Raw genomic sequence first — 25,531 nt, 5'->3', positions numbered from 1 at the left:
GTCCTCCTGTGTGTTTGGTAGACTGCTCGCGGCATAGTGCTTCAGGAACCGGCTCAGAGCATTAATGCAACTGTGTACTGTCAACAGTTGAACCGTGTTCAAGAAAAACTCAAAAACTCTGGAACCAGCACTTCTGAATCGCAAAGGGGTCCTCCTGTTAGAAGACAATGCTAAGCCCCATGTGGCTAGCATGACCCGGAACACCATTCTACGCCTTGGATAGGAAACACTATTGCATCCGCCATACTGCCCGGACATTGCACTGTTCGATCTGTTCTGTTCCTTGGACAATCACCTTAGAGGACACCAGTTCAAATTCCTAGTAGAGGTGCAAAATGCACTTGATACCTTCTTCGCTTCAGGGCCCAACAAGTTCTACTGCTATGGGATCCATGGTCTTCCAGAACGTTAGCAGAAGGTCGTCGATGCTAATGAGGACTATGCTTGATCTTCCAAATACGTCTTAAGTGGCATATCGATGTTCTAAGGTGATGGGTGAAAAAGCGACAGAACTTTCTTGGTTACCTTTATACAATCGATTCAGTGTCCCAAGAAGAGACTTCATCTCCACTCTTAGGAGTCGTCTACATATTACGTAATACAGCAACGAGAAAGGGTTTGGACTAGTGTTATGAAGTGTGAGAATAAGGGAGGAGGGAGTTTACGCCTTCGTTACGTAACCCTTTTTTGCTGTATGTTTTATTTTTATTCTCAGGTTTATACAATGATGCTATTCTAATTTTTTAACAACCGGTTTTCTCTCTCTCTCTCTCTCTCTCTCTCTCTCTCTCTCTATATATATATATATATATATATATATATATATATATATATATATATATATATATATATATATATATATATATATGTATATGTATGTATGTATATGAGAGATATAGTAGACAGATAAGTAGATAGATAGATGTAATTCTCTTGTGACATTCAGCGACCTACACAACATACAAATGGTGTGACGAAATTATCCAAGGTAGATGTTGTCAAAAAGTATTTAAAAGACCTTCATCCAGCAATGGATCGACAATTGTTAATAATGGTATGTACGAGTTTCAAATATAAATAACCCTCACTGCTTCACTTATATGATCCCAGTTCTCATTCTTGATATCTGAGCATTTCAGATTAACGAATAAACGTCTATACCTTCTTCTGAGAGATTGTACTTAACCAAGTAGCTGTAAGAATTTCTAAGAACAAAGACACTTCATAAAAAATTTACCGTTCCCTCCGTTCTCCACTAATCTTCTCGTATGTACAGAGGAAAGTAATGTTCTTCAAATAGGTCAGTTGTTTTTGGCTATGAAAAATTTGTATTCTACAAGCTCTCCCTTCCAGCTGAAATTTGCAATGCACATACTTGCTATGCTAATAGAAATACAAAAGATATAGAAACCTTATCTGCATGGTTTATTTTCGATTGCTGAAAATGGGTTCTGCCACGTGAAGTTCCCACTGTCCATTTTGTTTTTGATATAAGTTGTTTATAAATCCTGAACAATCGAAAATTTTATGAAAACAATTCTAAACAAAGGATCTGCATGGTTTAATTTTCAAATTCTGAAAATGGATTCTGCCAGGTTGAAACACATACTTTGTTTGGCTTCTTCCTTTCACGCTTAGCTTGGTGATGTGTATGTATATGAATTCAGTATCACACGGATACACCTCTATTTCAATCGGTAGTGGTAGAAATTTATTATCAATTCCGGTTTCAGTAGAGCAAGAACAGAAAGAGATATACTGAGAAATTGCTTTTAGAACTGGCTTCAGTGTTTCCCAAGAGACAACGAATAAGTTTCGATTCTGGATAAAGCTTTCCCAGTCCTGTTTTGTAAATTTAGGTACAAAGCTTATGCTTCATTTTTTCTTAATTTCATCTAGAAGTTATCAGAATCCTTCTGCGTCACGAGAGATCCACGAAGGGTGTGATATGACAATACTTAAACCATATTTATTATTCGAGTACATTGCGAAAAGACTTGCGTATCTTTAAATTCATAAATGTATTCGCACAATCACCTTAACATTTTATGATTGTATACTAGGAATCATGTAGAACAGTGTTTAGAATCTATGATGGGTGAACTAGTATTGCTCAGAAGACTCGTGAAATTTCAAGTCTCGTCTCGAATTTAAAAAAGTACTTCTCGTTTCGACTCTGGGCTTGGTTTTGAGACGAGATGAGACGAGAAATTTCTCATTTTGTGGGTAACACTAGGTAAGAATAGGTCTCTGCTCAACCTATATCAATCTATTCAAGCCCTTCCCAGTGGGGACACTCGGTCGTAAAAGTGTAAAAGCTTTTTCAGATCAGCCATCATGAGTGAGGCTTTCCAGGGTTTTCCCCATTCACACTAGGCAATTGCCGGGATGGTACCTAGTATATAGGTCCCAGACGCTTCCTTCCTTCCTTCCCTTTCCTCGCATAGTGTGATCGTCGAAGGACATCATCCCTCATACGCATGGGCGGCGATTAGGGGGGGCAAGAGGGGGCAGTTGCCCCCCCCACTTTTTTGAAGTGACGACCAATTTATATAGTTTCATTTGGAAATGTAAACAGGGTGTCCACACAATTTGGAGAGAAGATCTGTGACTTTTCCTTGACTTTCCATTACGAAACTTCCAGATTTCCCTGACCCCTGAATAACTCTAAAAAAAGAAGAAGAAAAAGAAACCCCAGCCTCCACACTTCCCATAGTTGGCCTTGTTCTCTTCCGCTTCTGTTTCTTTTTTCAATTTTTTCCCAAAGGAATGTAAATTTACAAACATATGCATTAGGCCAATATTGATTAGGCCTACGTATTACACAAAATGTAAAGTTACACACGAAAGTGTCCAGTATACAGAGCACTTAAGATATGAAAAAAAATACACACTATATGCTTACACATTAATTACACAGCATTATAATATTGCCTATAGTAATAAACAGTTCATACATGATTTTACTGATTATTTAAAGAAAAAAAACATTATGTAACACACACACATTACTTTTGCTGTTGCAGTTGTTAAATGCAACCCATTTAGAAATTTGTTTTCATCCTTTCTCGCATAGTTTTCTTCTCATTGATCTGAATATCCTTCTTGTTGTCTCCACAGTTTAATTTTCTTCTCTTCTTCCTCCAGCTCCTTTAGTTGTTGCTGAATCTTCCGTTCTTCTCTCCTCTTCTCGTCTCCAGCCTTTATTTCTCTTTTCTTTTCCAAATACACCTGATATTGTCTCATTGAACTTCTCACTGAATTTATCATATCTCTTGTAATTATTAATCCTGATGATCCACCTATTCTCATCACAGAATCATATATGATCCGTTGAGCCACCAGAGATTCTTCTTGTAAGTTGTCAACAATGAGAATTTTATTTGTGAGACCACTTTCAAAAAATGCGTTTCCGTGAAAGAAGATAAAACACAATTTCATAATTGACCATAAGTCAACGAAGTTCTTCCCATTTCCTAAGACTAAAAAACTCATCAAGTCCAATACCATCTCTGCCATTGGCTATGAATTCAATCGAGTGTTCACTAAATTCTTCAGTCTGAGCTTTCACTGTGATCTGGAGATACTATTTCTTCGCGTTCTCAGCCACTTGTCCAGATATCCTCTTGGCACCATGCAATTCTTCTAGAACAGCGTCTACCCTTTTGAGAAAATATGCCAGGATGCAGTTAGATGTGTTTCTCACAGAAAATTAGTTTCAATACTATATCAGAGAACACTGACTCCCTCAATATCATCATTGAGAAAACCACATTTTGCATCCAGTAACAGTAAAGAAATCAACCCAATTTCATAAATTCAGTAATTGAACAATGGACCTAAATCGATTTTTTCCTGACTTTCCCTGACCATTTTGCCATTTCCCTGATTTCACCTGATACATTTTTTACTTCCCTGACCTTTCCCTGACTTTCACTTATTTTCCAGAATGTGGACACCCTGGTAAAGGTTTTGTATGTATTACTGTTTCATAGGGAAAAAATTGTGCCATATGATATTTACCGTTGCGTGAGTACGTATTGGTTATTTGTTTTCCCTGGAGTTAAGAAAGCTACAAGACTTGCGTTTTAATTGCAGTTCAAAGCAATTAATATTGGAATTGCATATTTCTTTAAATGTCATAGCATATGCTTGCAGTACTTACTGTATTTCATTTTCTAAGAGAAAAACATTCATTTAATAGCATGTGTGGAATTAAAAGTATAAGTTGTTCATTAATTCCCAGTTTCAATATAACTTCTGTAAAACAAGCGTCATTATTCATTACTATGATTAATATTACCCCTTCTATTTATTTGTTTGGCAAATTTATTAAATAATCTGAGCACACAATTTTCGAAACAGAATTTTAAGATGTTCATGAGCAAGAACTCAAATCTCTTCTTACACTTTCGTTGTTTAAGAGTATAAAGGGCTAGTACCTACCTGTATTGCTCTTATGAATTTACTTAATAAAATAGAAATACGATATGCGGTATTTTAAGTGAAAAAGATAGTATCCTGCTAGTTATACAACCTTTCATCAAACAGTATTAGAAACAACCAGGAAATCTAACATTGATATACAATTGTTCAGATCATGTCTTGCCCCCCCACTTTTAACGTCCAACCGCCGCCACTGCTCATACGTCACGGGCTAATATTGCCATAGATGCCGAAAAACAGAAATCTAAATCCTAAATCCAGGAGGTATGGAAATTTGCGATTTAAAATTTCAACTTTGATAGTTGAACTTAAGAAACGGTCATAGATAGATAGCACGAAATAATAACTGTAAGCCATATCGATAAATTGTTTCAGTTTTATCTGACAAAAAAGGAAAAGTTCCAGCTAAGGCAGGCAGATGGCCAGGATTTCGTGAAGGGGGGGGGGGGTGTCCGTGATATGAAATACTGTGGTCACCACACAAGGGGCTCGACCTTCTAAACTATTTTACTGGAACATATGTTGGTTCTTTTAGCCAGGATTTCGTAACGGAGCGGGGGGGGGGGGGCGGAGGCGTGACATGAAATTCTGAAGGCCCAGGAGCTCGATCAATCTAAACTACTTTACTATCTACATATATTGGTTTGTTAGGACAATAAAATGAGGATATGTTGGTAGGTATTTTAATAACAAACTATAAAGAAATCTCGAGTGAAAGAATAAAAAAACGTATTGAAAAAGATTTAACAATATTTAAGTTGTTCCTTTGTTCATTCAAATATAACAATTTTCCTTTCATTATGACCTCAACTATTTTACAACATCTGCTTTCCTTTCTGTGTTGAATCAAATATTAACAGAATTTTCTTTCTACATATTTTTTTGTTTTTATTACTCCGTCAACTACTGTCTGTTCCAAATGAGAGGTTAATAAAGAAACTAGTGCTGTCGAAATCGGTTTTTGAAAAAACCGAAAACCGGTTTTTGAAAAAAGTGAAATTTCATAAAACCGAAATGTCGGTTTTGAAAACCGCATTTGCGGTTTCGGTTTTGAAAACCGCATTTGCGGTTTCGGTTTTGAAAACCGCATTTGCGGTTTCGGTTTTGAAAACCGCTTTTGCGGTTTCGGTTTTGAAAACCGCAAATGTCAAAAATTCTACAGCACTAATATCAAGTAACGACGAGAAAACAGCAAAGAATCTTTTCCTACACCGGCTCTCAGTTGCCAGATGGAGGGAAATTTCCCTCGGCGGCTTAGGGAAAAATGATCAAAATTTGCAGAAGGAAAAGAAGGTATTTTTTCTTAAAATGTCCTAAAGTGAAGGGAAATCCTATACTTTTACAATTGGCAGAATAAAAAAAATAAGTTGCAATTTCTCAAAGACGCACGGCTATCGTTATTGGGAAGTAAAAAGATACAGAATAAAATATGATCGGTGTTTCCGTCTAGTATAAACTATTGCAGGTGTCTGGGACTTGCGGTAAGAAGCCAGTCGACACATGCAAAACCACAACATTCACATTTATCGGAGTAGCAACAAATGAACAATAAAATTGTGTATTGCGATAGAGATTTTCTTTTTTCTTTTCTCTTTCTTTATATTAAGAAAGGGAGGTGGTGCCTTTTTGTTAACAAAAGAAAGAGTGGCAGTACTATTTTTAAAAATATGGGGAAAGAGTAATAATAATATAAAAGATGTCAGTCTAAGTGGATGATATTTCAAATTGAATTTCATGAGTTGCATGTGTAGTGATCTTAAATAGGGATATACCTTATTTCTATTGAGTGTTGGCTTATTACCCTATTTTAGCGGGTACCACCCGATTTTCAGGTTATATATTCGTCCCCCGCTTAAACATATCTTAATCACGAAAAACCACCCGCTTTTTGGGATTGGAGAAAAATCTAAGAGGACTTAGTTGATAAAGTGTTGGTATGGTATATTCAACGTAAACCGCTACACCTTTGACAATCTCAATCGCGATTGAGTTAAATTTGGACTCGCGCTCAGGCTCAAGCTCTGGGCTATCTGAGCAGTGCGCGTGTGCAGAATCATTTGCTAATAAGAGATCTGCTCTAATGCACAATGGTTTTCTTTGTTTAGTTCATGTGTTTTCTATGTAATGTATTGGAGGTTCTATACGAATGAGTATTCGTTTGTAGATGATGTAACAAACATACTTGAATTATTCATACCTTCACAAGCTACAAGAATGCCGAACGACAATTTCAAGTGTAACTTTAAAGACTCTTATAGAAGCGAATTTACGTTTCTTAGCCAGAGCAGAACTCAGTTTGAAGCAAAATGTACACTCTGGAAAACGGTTTCGTTTGAAAAGTAGGATGCAGGGAAGCAAATTGGACCTCCCCTGATTTTTATATATTTTGTAAACTAGATCACGAGGAACACAAATCTGAAGGCGTTTTGACATTCCGACCTCCGGAACTCGAGACATTAAAACTTAAAGTTTAATATAGACGTTATATGAAAAAAAACACAATATTCTCTATACGAAACATATTATGTCCTGAGAGATATATAAAGGTAACCAAGAAAGTTATGTCGCTTTTTGTGGAATTCTGTGTAAAATTGACCCTCATACCGTGAGTTTAATGCGAATGGAGATAAGGCGAAGGTCAGTTGTTGGTGTGGGTATATCCGACATTCTACATGGTTGTGGAAGTTCAGTTACAACGTAAACGTATGTAAGGACGGAGTGAATATGGAACCTCCACAGAGCGTCATAGGGGCGTGTATGCTGTACGAGTTCCAACTTGGATCAAACGCCACTGTAGCGGGGCGGAAGATATCTCAGGGCTTTGGTGAGGGTGTCGTGATTACGCAGACAGTGCAAGGGTGGTTTAGCAAGTTTAAGGACGGCGACGGAACACTCACGAAAGACGCACCACACGTGCCGGAAGACCAACACATGTACAAAATGAGGATCTTCAGGTAGCAATTGAGCCGAACAGACATGTGAGGAACTGGTGCTAACATTCAATGTTAGTCGAGAAACCATTCGCCAGCACCTCCATCAATTTGGAAAGCACTACAAGTTGGGTCTATGTGTCCCAGATGATTTGTTTCCGGTTCCAGAAAGTCCTCCTGTGTGTTTGATGGACTGCTCACGACATCGTGCATCGGGAACTGCTACCGGGCGGTCAGAGAAGAACATCAATGCAACTGTCTACTGTCAGCAGTTGAGCCGTGTTCAAGAAAAACTCAAAACCCTGGAGCCAACACTTCTCAATCGCTAAGGGGTTCCCCCATTACGGGACAACGCTATGCCCCACATAGCTAGAATGAGCCGGAACACCATCCTACACCTTGAATGGGAAACACTATTGCATCCGCCATACTGTCCGGACATTATACCGTCCGGTTATCACCTGTTCCTTTCCTTGGACACTCACTTTAGAGGACTCCAGTTCAACTCCGTAGTAGAGGTGCTAAATGCACTTGATACCTTCTTCGCTTCACGGCAAACCAAGTTCTACCGCGAAGGAATCCATGCCCATCCCGAACGTTGGCAGAAGGTCATTGATACTGATGGGTACTATTTTTGATCTTCCAGGTACGTCTTTGGTGACATATCTATGCTCTAAGTGATAGGTCAAAAAGCGACAGAACTTTCTTCGTTACGTACTTTTATACATATTACATAAAACTACTGTATAAGTTCTAGTATCTCGAGATCGGGAAATCGGAATGTCAAAATTCGTTCAGATAATTGCTAATTTTGGTCCAGTTTACAAAATATATAAAAATCAAATAGTGTCCTTTTTGCTTCCTGGTTACTTTATGTTCGAATATCTCGAGTTCCGAAATTCGGAATGTCAAAATTCCTTCAGATTCGTGTTTCTCGTGGTTTAGTTTACAAAATATATAAAAATCAGTTGGGATCTAGTTTGCTTCCGTTTTCACTTGATGTTCGAATATCTCGAGTTCCGAAATTCGGAATGTCAAAATTCCTTCAGATACGTGTTCCTTGTGGTCTGCTTTACAAAATATATAAAAATCAGGTGGGGTCCAGTTTGCTTCAATGGTCAATTTATGTTCGAATATCTCGAGTTCCGACATTCGAAATGTCAAAATTCCTTCAGATTCGTGTTCCTGGTGGTCTAATTTACAACATATATGAAAATCAGGTGGGGTCCACCGGGTTTGCTTCCCTGCAGCCGAAAGGTACATTGAAAGTGTCGTCAAAGAAATAACTAAAAAAAAAAAAAAAAAAAAGCTAAGGATCGAACGTCATTATTTGTCACCCTAATTTAGCTGTGACTTGTACAACCATCGAATTATCCCTTTCGCACTGTGCTGCACATATTACCAGAATAGTCTTGGAGCAAATAAAAATTGTTAAAACACACATATAAATCAATACATTTGTCTCGATCGATAGATGCTTTCACAATTGTTAAAAGGTGTAATTAAAAACAGCAAACATTGTTTCTGCTTTGAAAAGGACAATCCCTTATAAAACCGCAAACACGGTTTCGGGCGGCTTTCGCTTTCGAAAAGAGTTTTTTCGGTTTCAGTTTGGAAAACCGCATCTGCGGTTTCGGTTTTGAAAACCGCATCTGCGGTTTCGGTTTTGAAAACCGCATCTGCGGTTTCGGTTTTGAAAACCGCTTTTGCGGTTTCGGTTTTGAAAACCGCTTTTGCGGTTTCGGTTTTGAAAACCGCATCTGCGGTTTCGGTTTTGAAAACCGCTTTTGCGGTTTCGGTTTTGAAAACCGCTTTTGCGGTTTCGGTTTTGAAAACCGCTTTTGCGGTTTCGGTTTTGAAAACCGTATTTGCGGTTTCGGTTTTGAAAACCGCATTTGCGGTTTTCGGTTTTCAGAAAATCGGTTTTGTCAAAAACCGAAAACCGCAAATGTCACAAAAATTCAACAGCACTAAAAGAAACAGTACAAAATTGTTTTTGAAATAACATGTTTAATACTACAAGGATGCAATGGCGAAAAATTATGATAAAAAAAATGTCCACGCTGTTACACAACGGCACTATGCTTTCGGAAGCTTGAAATCTTCCTTACTAGTAGCAGAATTCTGAGAATTCCGTAACTTTTCAAGAAATTTCAAATTCTCTGACTCTTCCAGGATATCTCGTTCACCTCGCCACCATGTATTTCAAACAATACCTCTCTCCTCATAAGAAAGAGTAACCAAAAGCTTCCTGTATTTTTTTATTATTTTTATTTTTAACGCTGATCTTCCTTTTTCTCATTTCATTATGTTTCATCCTTCCTTATTTTTTTTTCATTTCTGGTCTCGAAGGGGAGTCCGGACCCCCAACCTTCCCCCTTGGCTACGTGCCTGGTTAAGGTTTTATCTTTTAATTAGAACGGAAGTTAGAGATCAATGGTCGCCAAACTTATGAAGCTTCTAAGCTACGTACCGTGAGATGAGACTAACAATGGCATTTGCACGAAAGAAACAAGCAGTTGTCGTCATGAGCACCCCGTGTCGTTAGCGCCAGTTCAGTGGAGGAATTAAGTCTTCATCCCGGCGAAATTAAAATACCGCTAATTTTGTAGTAATTATGTGATATCTTCAAATAGATAAAAGATAATCGAAATGTGGAACAAGAGCGCCCTAGACAATATTATTTTACATGAGAAACCGTTATCACGACTCACTTATCTGCTTTCGATTTCGAGTCATTTTGAAAATCGGCATTTATTTTCGCGTTTCTAAACAGCTGAAAACGGAAAGCAGCTAGGTGACTTGTGATAAGGGTACCTCACGCAAAATAATATTGTCTAGGGCGCTCTTGTTCCATATTTCAATTATCTTTTATCTTTTTGAAGATATCACATAATTACTGTAAATTTAGCGGTATTTTAATTTCGCCGGGATGAAGACTCTTAAGGTTAGGCAACCGGAACGTAAACGCAATCTATCGAAAATGTCTCCGCGAGCTACTAGTAGCTCGCGATTGACGGTTTAGCAACCACTGTTATAGATCAATTAACTCGTGTTTTAGTGTTGATTTTGCATAGTCTATATAGTGTGACACTCTAAAACGAAACTTACTTGTTTCAAAGATAAATTCCATTGTCTTAAGTTCAACGATGTGAGTAAACGGACATTCTTTCTATACACAAGAGCCTTGACCTCTTCTAAGAACGAAATACATCTTCAGCTTGATTGCCATAACTTTCCTTTCAGCATAGATAACAATAGCAATAATTCCTATATTAATATAGGTTAAATGCATGATAGCGCAATGCGCATAATGACCGCTCGTTTTTATTTATTTCCGTGTCCAAATATATTTTTTTCCTTCCCTAATATCTTCCTCGTTTATGTTGGAAAAGGAAGAAGGGAGATGGAGGACAAGAATTAAAACTACCATTTGAATATTTACAACAACGAAGGGAAAAACTAAATTTATTTTGGGGGGATGCTTGTAAAATGTGATAAATGGATTTTTGCTTAGTATCAGTTTCATCCGCTAGTAGGCGTTGCAAATAATGGACTAGCCCCGGACAGCCTTCAAAGTTTGTTGCTTGGATCTTATCCAGACTTTTGGATGTTCTGGCGCCGATAGGCGATGCTACTAAGCTCGAATTTTTTTTTTTTTTTTTTAAAAAAAAGCAAAATAGAAAAAATATAAGACGAAAAGAAATAAACTTCTAAGTGTATGCATACAATCCAAGAACGGAAATCGGGAACTGTTATCTATTTTTAAGTTGTAAAAAAAATCCATATATTCCAGTCAAGAAAAGGCAATTCTATGTACGCATAGTAATAAAAATATATGATCGCTTTATTTTGTACATACATATATATTTGTCATAAAAATATATGATAAAGTGGTGGACAATAGTTCTCGTTTATGTATGTATACCAGATAATTTACAAGATGTTGTTTTTGTTTCTTGCTTTATTTTAAAGCTACATTTATTATTATTATTATTATTATTATTATTATTATTATTAGTAGTAGTAGTAGTAGTAGTAGTAGTAGTAGTAGTAGTAGTAGTAGTAGTGGTAGTAATAGTAGAAGAAGAAGAAGAAGAAGAAAAGTGTTAGAAAATTAATTTGGTAATATGCATGACATATGCTTTACACCAGTGGTTCTCAACCGATGTGTCGCGACACACTGGTGTGTCACGCATTCCCCTAAGGCGTGTCGCGAAATTTTAGAATTTAAAAATCGTGAAGAATTTAATAACTATTAGTTAAAATCGAGACAGTCAACCCCTCCAGCGGCAGCAGAAACGCTCAGTGTTACATAGAGTCATTATAAAAACTAATCAGTTTCACTATTATAATAGATTATTATTATTATTATTATTATTTATAATAAAAATATCAAACAAGTGTGTCCCGATGTCCTAAACGTTCAGTAAAGTGTGTCGTCAGTCAAAAAAGGTTGAGAACCACTGCTTTAAACCAATGGCGTCCGGTGAATTGGGGTTTCGGGTGTTGCAATACGAATGATCGGAGACAGAAGATATAAACTGGACTCACTGACTAATCAGCATAACTTTAGATGCAAATGCTATGTGACATGTGAAATTAAATAAAATTATATTTTTAAAAAAATAAAAAAAATAATGCAGAACATTTCATCCGATTACTCACCTTTTTTTAATTGGTAAGTTTATTCTTCTCTCTTTGATTGGAGTAAATTTGTCTAATACATGCTGGTTGAACTCTGGTATTCCCATTATCAGGTCTTTTTCGATGGAAAACATAACCAATGTTGATAACCTTTCTTCGGACATTCAATTCCTTGAAAGTGTCATTTTTTCGATGTGGAAAAACGCCTGTCTCCTTTTGTTGACGTCATAGGTAAAGTTAATATTAATTTCAGAAGCTTTGTAGATTCACTAAATATTTTTTCTAGATTATTGCGAACAAGTCATTCTAACAAACCCGGTCCCAGACAGTGATCCAAATTCCTCTGTAGCTTAGACTGAAGATAGTTCGTGACAGAGATTAGTGTTATAAAAAAATTTAAATTGAATACACTTTATTCACAGTTTATCTAGGAAAATTTAAAACAAACTATATCTAAGGCAAACAACATTGCTGCCATAAGATGCCCTGCGAATTTAAATCTTTTTTTTTTTTTTTTTCGAGCACTCTTCTGAATTGCCCTTTTCTTGTTTTGTCTAAGCCTTAATTGTAAGTTTTTCCTCAGCGGAGAGCTGGGCAAATTACTTTTAAAAAAAAAAGAAAAGGAAAGAAGAAAGTTATTTACGCGATTCATGGTACAGAATTCATTCAGAGTTTGTAGGTTATTTAGCACAGAATTAGAGCACACACCCAACTCAAGTAAATCTAATAACTAAAAACCAAAACTGATTCAGAAAAAAACAGCTGATACAAAAGAGGTATATATGTGAATCGCGAATGGCACATATAGACCAATCCACACACGTGCGTAAAAGAAAAATTATATTCCAAATCATCCACCTTGCTTGTAAGTAATGTACGATAAACACAATATACTTCCACGCGAAAGAAAATAAGGCTTATCAATGTGATACGTTCTGGAAAACAAACTTTGAAACCCGCCAGATGTAGAATCAGCATTTAACAGAAGCCAAAGGTCAAAGATCGTCAAAACAAACAGCATTGCCAATTCCTACTCAGAAATGTTTGCTGGAAGGGTCCAAATTGTTTGAGGGGGTCCAATACGTCTATGTAATATGGAACCTGTCTTATTTTGCACCCGAAAAGGTGATAAGTAATTAATTACTGTCACCTATATTTTTAGAAAAAATGATAGAACGATTATTTTTATAAGAAAAGAAAGAGTACATGATTAGGCGTAAAATAAAATATTTAACCTACATCAATCATTTCTCTGTTAAACATATGTAGTTCGTTAAGAAAGTCTAAAAATGTTAATCAAGTTTCTAAAGTTTTGGGAGGTCCGGTCCTGGTAGATTCCCTTTGCGGCTGCGCCCCTGAGCATTGCTAACTAGTACCAAATTCAATGTGGCGTTTCCCATCATACAGTTTTATGTGGAAAGTTATCAAGAGTATAAAATACATTTGTTTTATAAAACAAATATGTATATGCCAAAATACTATTCACAAAGGGAGAATTCTATATCTTGTCTTATTAATATTTGTTTCACAAATTACTGTACAAGAAGCCTTCTGTCTATATAAACTAAGAATTAACTTGTAAATGCGTGTTTACTTTAATTTGATTTCTGGTCTATTACATATTTTCTTTCGTATTTGTAATTTTGCGATTACTTTTTTTTTTTTTAAATGTCATTATATTGGTTTCGTTCACTATAGTACAGTAATTTAAAAATATGAATACATAAAAATAAATTCCATTTGTAATTGGTAGTGAAATAAAATTCAGAAATCTTATGCAGCGCGAAAAACCATCTCGTTCACTACAAACCGTGCCGCGTTGTTGCAGAAGCACTGCAACGACCAGAGCCTTTAACTTTTGAGATAGGAGAAAGGAGACTTAACATTCGCTCCAATTTCCGCGCTCTAGAAATCTGGTCGTTGTATGCTCGCTGCAACGCAATATAAATTAGAGACTCTATGACGGATTGTTTTTCGCTTTTTAAAACAGATTAATGGATTTTACAGTTATAGAAGTAAAAAAGAAAATGTTATTTAAAGTATATAGGAGTATTAGAAAGTATTTTTTCCTGTTCTTTACTACTACTGCTAATAATATTTTTTCTTTAAATACTTTGGTCGTTGCGCAACGCTGCAACACTTACATTAACCGCCACTGCTGAAACTACCATTACTACTACTCAGGCGCGCACCTAGAAATTTTTGTTGAGAGGGGTCCAAAGTTTCAGGGGCAAACCAAGGCAAAATTTCCACCCGGGCAAAGTTACATTTTGGCGTCCCCCTAGTCCTAGCCTATATTTTACATTTTATTACACTTACTTTAATATTTAAAGCCACACTGAGAAAAAAATGTATGTGGCGTACGTAAAATCGTATGTTACATTTGTAAATCCTGTAGTTTTTAGACTTAACGTTCAGCAAACGTATAACTGAAAACGCATGTTTTATAATACTTTCCGTATAAGTATTCCATCTATTCATACGTTCCGTATGAAACAATATAGGCGGTCAGGATCTCACATACTAATGGGTGTATATAACATATAGCTGACAAATGTAACGTACGAATATGTATGTAATATACGGAAGACTGTTCTGTTAAATATCAGACATCCTGAAACGGCATGATGTAATACCTGAGGGCAGTGCCTATGTAGTATACGGATAACATATGCTCCGTACTTATTTCTGTAGTAAGCAAGAGGATTCCGTATATTTGTACAATATACCGCGGTCTGAAGAACGGATTTTTCTAAGTGCACTTTTCAAAAAGAAAAATTAAACTCAAATACATGGTACAGGTATATTTAGTAGTTAAAATATACATCTGATATCAATTACATTGTGTATTATTATTATTATTATTATTATTATTATTATTATTATTATTATTATTATTATTATTATTATTATTATTATTTATGTACCGATATATAGGTCCTATAAACAAAGACAATATCGAACAGCATTTATTGAATACTACTAATGGTGACAAATTACTGCTTTATTGTAAATTGTTTTGTTATATCAATAACATCAGGAGTCATTCTATCATATAGCTATCCGACTATGTAACAATCTATACTAATAACGTGACATACTAGTAAATATATTTCACATATGTTGAACGTGTTCTACGCACAGAAATATAAACAACCCTTTTTATTTATGTCGTAGTACTTGAAGTCCATAGCATTCATTAAACGTATCTCATGAATTTGCACAAAAGCTGAACACTCTTACAAGACTAAAGCTTAACAACAGGTTTTATATCAGAAATCCTTAACTTTCGTAAGTTTGATATGTAGTTACATCATATCACAGTCAATTTAGGGAACTTTATGAGAAAGCTTCCATATGTTTTTCTTCCATAAAAACAGTGCCTTAAAATATAGAATAATTACACAAATTGTTTTCCTAATTTTGCAACCTTTAGCCTCCGGTGTGATAATTAATAGCATAACAAAAGCTAATAAAAACTAAATAAAAAGTGAAATTCTACTATTACTGAAAATTAGCAACAAATTAAATAATATTTTAAATACATTTATGTTCAGTACCTCACAACAATTATAATATAATCTTCCGAGCTTTTTTTGCCTGCAAAATCTCTGACAATGACATCTATGTGAATGTCTTGCACAATGTCGAATTCAATCGACATCATGGCGAGTCCAAAGAAGCGCTCCTGGCACATGGTAGATCTGAAATAATTTTTAATTAATTTTAATTTTGAGAAGCTCCTTTCGTCTGAAGCTACGCTGGCGGAAAGAGTGAGGGCAATTCTGAGTGCAATTGATACATTAGGGAAATTTTCAGTCAGCTGGTTACTCGTCAAGTATTTTAATACTTCAAGCGGGCTTTTAGAATTTTCATCTGGTAGTAAGGAGAGTAAAACCAATAGTTCCTGTTGAAGTTGGAAACCCTCAATATCACATTTGTTAAAGCCACCAGAAGTCAGCACGTTTCTTCATCAGGGAATCCTTGTCTTCATTTTTGATCCTATATAAAACCAAAATAGGTAATGATGGTGGTTTAGCTGAGAAGACCGTTCTTCTATTGAGGTTATGGCCTGATCCAAAACATGAAAATAAAATATACTTTTGAAAGAAATTTTGGGATCCGCATTGCGCTCATCAGGAACCTCATATTCAAACTGACGTTTGGTTTTCCGTAGTCGTAATTGTAACTCACTTTGAAATAGGGGGTCGATTTCGAGAATCTTTGCAATTTCTCTTGCATCTACTAGTAGCTCTTCACTCTATCGGTTCGTATTGCTTCAAAATAATTTTTCACCTTTGCGATCATTTCAACTGCTTTTGAAATGTCCATTTCTTCTTTTTGAAGCATTTTGCTTACAAGATTGATTCTGAATAGAATGTATGTCAAAGTACGAGACAGCAAATAAACTTGAAACTCTTAATCTTGCGGGCTAGACTATTAGCTTTGCTTTTTCCAAACGCATCACTTGTGAAATCGATAGACAGTACTATTTTCAACAAAGGCCGACGGTTTGTCGCGGTGGTGTCACTTCTGAGAAATTAAAAGTAAGTGCTGTATATACTGTTCCTCCTCCACTACCACTTGAAAAAGAGTAACATATATAAAGCCCAATAACATTCATTTTCTGGGAACAGTTCACAAAGAACATGGCCCGATATAAACAATACCACCTCCCCCTCCACTCTTTCTTCTACATGCCATGCCTCCATTTGTCGAGTACTATGAAACTCTACCCTTCCATGGTGGAATGGGAAAAGATGATGTAATTGACGCTACTTTACAAGAATATAAACAAAAAACTAGTAGAAAACACGTTATAAAATTTACTTTTTGAGGCTCGTTTTGGCGCCCTCCTTACTGTGGTTGCCCGGCCCTTGGTCTGCCCTTTTAAAGTTTGGTGGGATCCAGTACTGCGAGACACCACCTCTATGTAGTACTGAATCGACGTGTAACTTTACACCCCTCCCCCCCCAAAAAATAGTAACTAATTATTAAGTACTGCCATCTATATTCTCAGAAAAAATACTAGAATTAGATTGTTTTTATAAGAAAAGAATGAGTATACAGATGAAGAATAAGATCAAATATTTATGCTACTTCAATAAGTTCTCTGCTAAACAAGTATAGTTTTATTAATACGTCGAATTACGAAGTTCGGGGCAGAATTCCGGACTCGATGGACTCCTGTGGGTGCGCCTCTGCTACTACTATAAGGCATTCAGAGCACAAGGAAATCAATCAGATTATCATAGTTATGAGAAAAAGAGACATAAACTTTTACGGTACACTTAAGAGGCTTCATCCCGGCGAAATTAAAATACCGCTAATTTTACAGTAATTATGTGATATCTTCCAATAAATAAAAGATAATCGAAATGTGGAACAAGAGCGACCTAGACAATATCATTTTACATGAGATACCGTTATCACGACTCACTTATCTGCTTTCGATTTCGAGCCATTTTGAAAATCGGCATTTATTTTCGCGTTTCTAAACGGCTGAAAACGGAAAGCCACTAGGTGACTTGGAATAACGGTACCTCATGCAAAATAATATTGTCTAGGGAGCTCTTGTTCCACTTTTCGATTATCTTTTATTTGTTGGAAGATATCACATAATTACTGTAAAATTAGCGGTATTTTAATTTCATCGGGATGAGGCCTCTTAAGGTAAGTTAACCATGTTTCTTAAACATAATAAAGAGTTATTTACAATCTCTGCGCATAAATCTCTAGCTCTGAAAGGAGCTACACATAAAGATCTTAATGTCGAAAATGATCAAAAGTGGATTTCAAAATGTGAAACATCTATTAAAAGGATTTATAACCAAAATGAGCTCAAATTTATGAATTCTTCATGATAGAAAAACGTTCTCTTTTAGATACCACTTCGGTTCTCAATAACACATTACATTTGGAGACTGGCAATGGAATGAACGACAAAGAATCATGTGTATTTCGACATTTTTACAGCATATGCACTCTAAAAACGATATAGTTGGAGCAACTAGAAGTATGATTGAATGCAACAATATGGTTCCAGCAACACTTATAGCTGAAAGGACAATATTATATGGTTAAAAATATGGCTAGATCAGGAAAATGTATTGTTGTCGCTGTCAATTTTATGATAGTAACAACTATGTCAATTGTGGTACTTGTAATTATAAAATCTTGTAATGGTCTTCGTATTTCCAACTATGTGGAACCTTTATAATTACAAGTACCATAATTCACATAGTTGTTACCATCATAAAAATGACTGCGACAGCAATACATTTTGTTGATCCAGCTATATTGTTAACCATATAATATTGTCCTCCTAGCTATAAGTATTGCTGAGCCTTAATGTTGCATCAATCATACTTCTAGCTTTTACAACTATACCATTTTTAGGGTGTGGAAATAAAATGACTCAATGTGGTTTGGAAATGCAAGATATCCGCTTACTTTTCGGAAATTAGATTATTTGCGAAAACATGGAATTTGTTTTTCTGCCTTTGTGTTGTTTTAAGCTTTAGTAAAGGGTTTATCACCCAGATTTTTTTCGTTTGCTACGTTCTCTTGTTTAACAAGTTTAAAAAAAAAAAAAGTTTTTAAAAATCTGTATTAGAGCCGCATTTGGCTACAATACGAAGAAGGAAGTTAACGCTTGTATGAAATTAAGTTTTATTTTAGTTTAACGTCCCACAATTGTGCACCAAGTCTAACGAAATTGGCGATGGGGAGATGAATGATAAGGTACACAGCAAGAAATTATAAAGTTAATACAACTCAATTTTAACACAGGCATGCCTACCACTTTTAAAGTGTTATTACACCACCAAGGGTCCAGTGTTGCGGTTAACACAGCTCTGGTGTTACCGAGTTAAGTCCGATATGGTGTTGCGGTTAACACAGCCCTGGTGTTACCGCCTTAACTCCAAGACGGTGTTGCGGTTAACATACTCCTGATGTTACCGATTTGACATCGAAACGGTGTTGAGCAGTGTGAAATAACACCGCGGCGGTGTTACAAACTAGATGATGGAAAGAACGCAGAAATAGGAACAGCACAACGGTGGTTTTATTTACATTCACCATGTGTTGTTAGTAACACCTAGCATGGTGAACAGCGAAATCTTTCAGTTACCAAAAATATATACACCTATACTGTAATTTTAAGCGTCCGTACTACCTTTTAAGAATATCATAAAAATCGGTAATAATATGAATATCTAGTAACTGACATTAAGAAATTGTATTTGTTTTTATTTTTGGTATGAATAAAGCATTACGCGGTTGAGTTGATTTTGAGTTTACTCGTCCCTTTTAGCAGTGAGGGTATAAGAGGCGTGGACCTATTGATTAACGTAGAATCGAACCCGGGTTTCCCACGTCAAAGCTTTACACGGTATATTCGACATCTATTTCAAGTAACGTAAAACGTGTTATGTTTCTGTTAGGTAGTCAAAAAATTGAATTGTGTCAATGAAGATTTATGATGTGTAGGCATAACAAGTACTACTTAATTAACTATTTGAATTTATCTAAAATATAATGTAGAAGCAAAATATAATATATGTAAAACATTACGTATTTTTGTCACAATACATTTCTTGTATTTCAAAAGTTAAAACCATATACAAATAAACGAATATACAAAAGCTCATTCTAGCCCAAGTCCAAGATGTAACCACAGTGTTTTTAAAATCTTCTTCTAACCTTAACCGTCATAGACATGGCCATTATTTATGAAACATTTCTGATCAACCAACTATTTATATCTTTCATACTAACACTCTCCTCCCTTCTAAATGATTGAGACTTCCTTATTACCTATAGAAGGCCCCAAGGTCGATGAAGGATTTTTCTATACGATTATCAGACTCATCTATTAAACCATTACAAACACAAGAGATTTCTTGTCAATCCAAGCAGGGTTATACAACCAACCACACAGAATACTGCTTACGATCCGCACGTGATACAAAATCCACCAAGAATACTCCTCTAGGATCCCCAAAGGATACCATTGAATCCACTAAGGATACTTCGTCTAGGATCCACACAGGATACCATTAAATCCACTAAGGATACTTCTTACGGATCCACATAGGATACCGTTAAATCCATGTTGTTATGCCTAACACTTCATAAATGGAGCAAATCTTCATTGGCACAGTTCAATTTTAAATAAACCTAACAAGTACATTCTTGCATAACTAGATTTGTCACATTTTTTTTTTTTTTTTTTTTTTGTCATTTCCGAAATATTTTAGGTCGTAAAGTTAGATTACGACGTACGATGATATTCAATTCTTTGTGATTGCAGCGGCATCTAATACATAAACAAAGAAAACGTCAAGTAAAATTTGCGTATTTTTGGTCGTACAATCCGAATATGCAATAAAAATAGGGGTTTCCATTTAAAATTTTCAAGTTGGGACCCTATGATAGGACCTCTGGGGGCACATACTATTCACATAATTTTATAGGCCTCTGACATGGGAACATTTTTGTGTAGCTTGATTTGTCATATTTTTTTGTCATTTCCGAAATATTTCAAGTCCCAAAGTTATGTGACGTGCGTACGATGACATTCATTTTTTTGCGATTAGAGCGTCATCTAGTAAAATAACGAAAAAATACTTCAAGTAAAATCTTCGTATTTTTGGTCGTAGAATCCGAATCTGATATAAAAATAGGGGGTTTCCGTTTAAAATTTTTAAGTTGGCTCCCGGGGCCCTATGATGAGACCCCTGGGGGCACATGTTATTCTTATAATTTTATAGGCCCCTGGCATGGGAACATTTTTGTGTAACTAGATATGTCACATTTGTTGTCTTTTCCGAAATATTTCAAGTTGCAAAGTTAGGTGATGTGCGTCGTACGATGATATTCAATTTTTTGCGATTAGAGCGCCATCTAGTAAAATAACGAAAAAATGCTTCAAGTAAAATCTTCGTATTTTTAGTGGTAGAATTCGAATCTGCAATAAAAATAGGGGATTTTCATTTAAAATTTTCAAGTTGGCCTGCGGGGCCCTATGATGGGACCCCTGGGGGCACTTGTTGTTCACATCATTTTATATGCCCCTGGCATGGGAACATTTTTGTGTAATTAGATTTGTCACATTTTTTGTGTTTTTCGAAATATTTCAAGTTGTAAAGTTAGGTGCACCCTGTAAATATATATAATTCTTATTTTCCAATAAAATATAGGCCCTATGGTTGATTTGGAATCTAGAGTCCCTTTTGAGGGATCCAACCGAGCTCTCTTGCACTGACTATATAGCTACGAAGAAGCTCCACTTACTCTTACGTAGTAGAGTAATCTGTTTGGATTTTTGTTATCATACAGTAAACACTTGCTCAACTTGTTCATCCCATCGCTTTTCCGGCGCGTGAGTCACTTTGTTTCTTCTCTGTGAGCACTCATCAAAAATGCGAGGAACTTTTCTGGCTGCTTAATAACTTTATGGTGGATTAACTCAGATTGCAATAAGCATAAAGTAAGACATACGACAAATCTGTAGAAGATAGATGGACAGCTGTTGCATGTTCCCATGTTGCAAAATGAAGCAAACGAACAAGATTGATATCGAAACAACTAGTTATCAATGTAAGCTGTTTTCGTCTATTGTTGATTTCCCACCATGGCGTAATAAACATAGAAAATATCTTTTAACTAAGAAATTAATTTAAATCAAGGGATTTCCGATAATTTCAAAAGGAGGATTTCTCTATTTCAATAATAAAAAAAAGTACTGTCCTGAGTAAATTTATTTTATTTATTGAACAAATTCCCAGATACAGCATAACTTTGCCATTTTACACAGGGACATGCTAACAAAAGAAAGAAAAAAAACAAGACAACAATAACAACAATATAGAAAAAAGTGTAATTAGTATGTCTGGTCAGGGGCGCTAGAAGAAAATTTTCTAGGGGGTGCATCTCCCTGGTTGCTCTATTACTTTTGGTATTTTTATTTGTATTAAGAAAATGTTAAGAAATTTAGAAATATACATTATACATTTTCGTGAGCCAGATGGCCTCGAGCCCCTTTCTCCTTTGGGCGCCCATGCGTCTGGTCACTCTAATTACCGGTAACAAGTATGCTTCGTTATGATATCAATTAGTGCGGTTTTCGTCCCGCGATAATTAGTACTTTTTCTTTCTTGATTTGGATTTGGTGTCAAGAATCACTTCCCTACGAATTGTCACTTTGTTCATGAATACTCTATAGGTAGGGACGTGAAATTTTCGTTTGAACGATGACATCGAAAACTTGAAAAAGCAAAGTGTATATAGATATACCTAAATATATGACAGAAGGCCATTTTCGGTGCTTTTAAATTGCGAAATAACGCGAATTTGATACATTTTTTTTAAAAAAAATAACACCGAAATGTGACGGAGATCACCGAAATGTGCGAGAAAGATGTGATGGATGTAAAGATAAATCTGATGGAGATCAATTCACGTCATTTTCGAATTCTGCGAAATAACGCGAATATGATACATTTTTTAAAAAAATAACACCGAAATGTGATGGAGATCACCGAAATGTGTGAGAAAGATGTGATGGATGTAAAGATAAATCTGATGGAGATCAATTCACGTCATTTTCGAATTCTGCGTAATCGATTTATTCAGAAAATCATATATGCAAAGCCAAGTTTAAAAAAGATGAAAAAAACTATGATCTGTCATTTGTGTTATGTAAGTTTTAATTCAGTACTCCTTACGAATAATATTGATGTGTTTCCTGTCAGGTGAATCTCAAGGTACGGTATCACAAATTATTTACATAATTGCAAACCGATATAACATTATTTAAATTGTAATTTATAGTGCAATAATATAACAAAGGAACTTTTGTTACCAAACCTTGGGAGAAGGGAGGTGGAAGGAGCCAAATTTCGTGTTTGGCCCGGGTAGGGTGACCAAACGTAGTGATTTTTGCAGTACAGTACCGTTTTTTAAAGAGCTGTCCAGCGTGTTGCGAAGATGCCTAGGAAGTCCAGAAATGTCCTTTTTTAAAATGTCCTGCGAAATATCTTAAGTTAGCTTATTTTCAACATTTTAATATTTCATTCTTTATTCACAACATTTGAATCACAGGCAAGGGCGCCCATATTGTGGTTTTCAAGGGGGGGGCAAGAAAAAGCGATATTTCAAATATAGTTTCAAATTTTGCTGTAACTATTCTAAAAATTCTATAGGGTTTTCGATATTCCGGAGTTCAATTTCCTCTAGGGGCAAGCGCCCCACCTTTCCCCCCTGGTGGGCGCCCTTGATCACAGGCACTCTTTTCGTGAATGATGAACCTCTGTTTTATAACACTCTTCAAAGGATTAGGACAGAAGAACGGTCAACAAGCCATTGTTTTTACTGAGAAGGGTTTTACGACAGTGATGCTAACCAAGTTAAGTAGAAGTTCCCTCGTGCCGGTCTAAATTTTCCCTCATTCCTTAAAATAATCCTACACTCCGAAAATCAATTAAGAAAAAAGTCTTAGCCCTACACGAAGTTTCACTGTTCGTTCATAAAAATAACCCATGTTGTCTTTCATCAAAACATTTGGAGTTGTATTGAATTTCTTCAATACTTTTGTTTAGTACTTTTCTTTTTAACAGAAATGAATGATTAAGTTAAGGTAAAGTTAAATGAAATAAGAACATGCGTACAGTAAACTATCATATAATTACTATTATATTTGTGTCCTACTCAGGGATGGATCTAGGACGGACTTCTGGGGAGGGCTTGTAATACTGATACTTAGAGCTACTTTTAAGAGCTATAAACTCTGGGATGGGTTTTATATAATAAAAATATATATAATATATATAATAAAAAAGTTTCCTCTTCTGCGGGGGGCGATTGCCCCGATTCCCTTCCCCGCGCCCGAGACTTTCGCTTGTCAGAATCTCGTCATCTTACCCCGGGTGATGCAAACCTTTGCAAGTTTGAGCACAATTGTTGATAAATTAACATAGAGGCCTACTGAAAATCATTTTCATGTGCATAATCAGGGACGCGTAGTGCGTATTACCGCTGTTACCGGCGGTAACGGTAAAAATATTACAGTTTTTCGTTGTTTTCATATATCTTCAAATTTCATTATCGATATGGGAAGATGTTTACATTTTCCTTTTTCTTTTCTTTTTTTTAAAGTTTGGATGGCCTATGCTTCATTTACATTGTGAACGAATGCAACATGTCAACACCAAATAGGAGCATACTGTTGTTGATACCGCAGATTTCAGAGGTAACGCGAACCCCGATAGCGTTCGTTCACTCCAGAAGCACCTTTTAGCGTGCCAGCCAGAAGCATCCTGCGCGCTCGTATTTGGACTTTCGGAATAGCCCTTATGTTACCGTTCGGCTGAGTGGAACAGGAAAAAATAGGAACGTTCCCTGTCAAAACAAGGAGAATCTAGAATATCATCAACATGTATATTCTACTCACCGCACGCTTAGAAGTCTATTCGCTCTCCTCTCGCTGTAGAGGATCGAGCGGGCGTTAACTCTAGTATACTGTTTTGTTTGCTTCCCCATTCTAAGGATAGAAACTTGGCTGTAATTTCAGTATTCATAAGGCTGTCTTAACAGCATACAATTTCGGACAAATATAAGTAGCAGGTTTTTCATACTAATAGCATTTAATACGTGCTACTGTGAGACTGATGTTCTAGTGCATTATTTATATGTTAATCTATCATTTTTACACGACTTTTGTATGTTAATGCGTTATCTTTAAATTTGAATAATATAGCAACAGTGAACAAGAAAAATATATTCCATAGGATATTCTAACAAAAATTTAATATAGGTTTACTTTGATTCAAAATAAAGTTTCTCATTGAATGTTAATTTGAGCTTACGGGCATTATTTTTTTTAATTGATATTTTATTTCTGTTTAAACGGTATATAAATTTAGATGGTTGTCTCATGCCTGAAGGAGCAAAGATATTGTCAGTCCCTGAAGTGTCATTAATTTTATAGAAATGCCTATCGATGAAACACATTGTGCTATAGGGGAACTGTTTTCAAGAGCAAGATGGAATAGTAATGATAATTAGAGCGAAACAGAGATGTTGCCTGCGCTCCTTCCAATTCGAGTAATTATTATTATTTAGGATTTATGCTAACTAAGTTGAAAATATTTTGTTTTTAATTTAGTATAGAAAACTTTCGATGCGACAAATTTCCAACTCTAGCCGCTAGCCTATTAGTTGAATTTGGACTTTGATGCAGTTTGATGTGTTGAAAAAGAACTGCAATCGTCTTCATCGTGCCGCAGTTTGACTGTCTGACTAATTTTCAATACGGAAAACTTGTTGCTCAAACATACGATGAAACTCCAGTTATGGTTGGTGAGGTAGGGAACTGAAGCCTCTTGTTAATTATATTTTCATTCTTATGTCCATAGACTTAATTTAGTTTTAGAAAAGTCCGTTGATTATACAAAAGGGCACAGGCGTAAATAGCACCCCCGCAACCCTCGTGGCGGAGGGGG

At 35.9% G+C, this 25,531-nt stretch overlaps 1 long non-coding RNA gene across 1 annotated transcript in view; it reads right to left on the bottom strand.

Moving 5' to 3' along the window:
- The window catches only part of LOC145681592 (uncharacterized), a 91,261-nt gene extending 78,316 nt beyond the window's left edge, over positions 1-12,945 (bottom strand). The window contains exon 1 of the long non-coding RNA XR_014130828.1: positions 12,045-12,945. This is a non-coding gene — a long non-coding RNA (uncharacterized LOC145681592). The remainder of the gene's footprint in view (positions 1-12,044) is intronic.
- Between the last annotated feature and the right edge of the window lie 12,586 nt (positions 12,946-25,531).

Source organism: Thermobia domestica, chromosome 3 (genome assembly GCF_964235325.1).
Source record: "Thermobia domestica chromosome 3, izTheDome1.hap1.1, whole genome shotgun sequence".
NCBI lineage: Eukaryota > Metazoa > Arthropoda > Insecta > Zygentoma > Lepismatidae > Thermobia > Thermobia domestica.
Note: the sequence above shows the minus strand (reverse complement) of the source record. Positions and strands in the feature narration are given on the sequence as shown.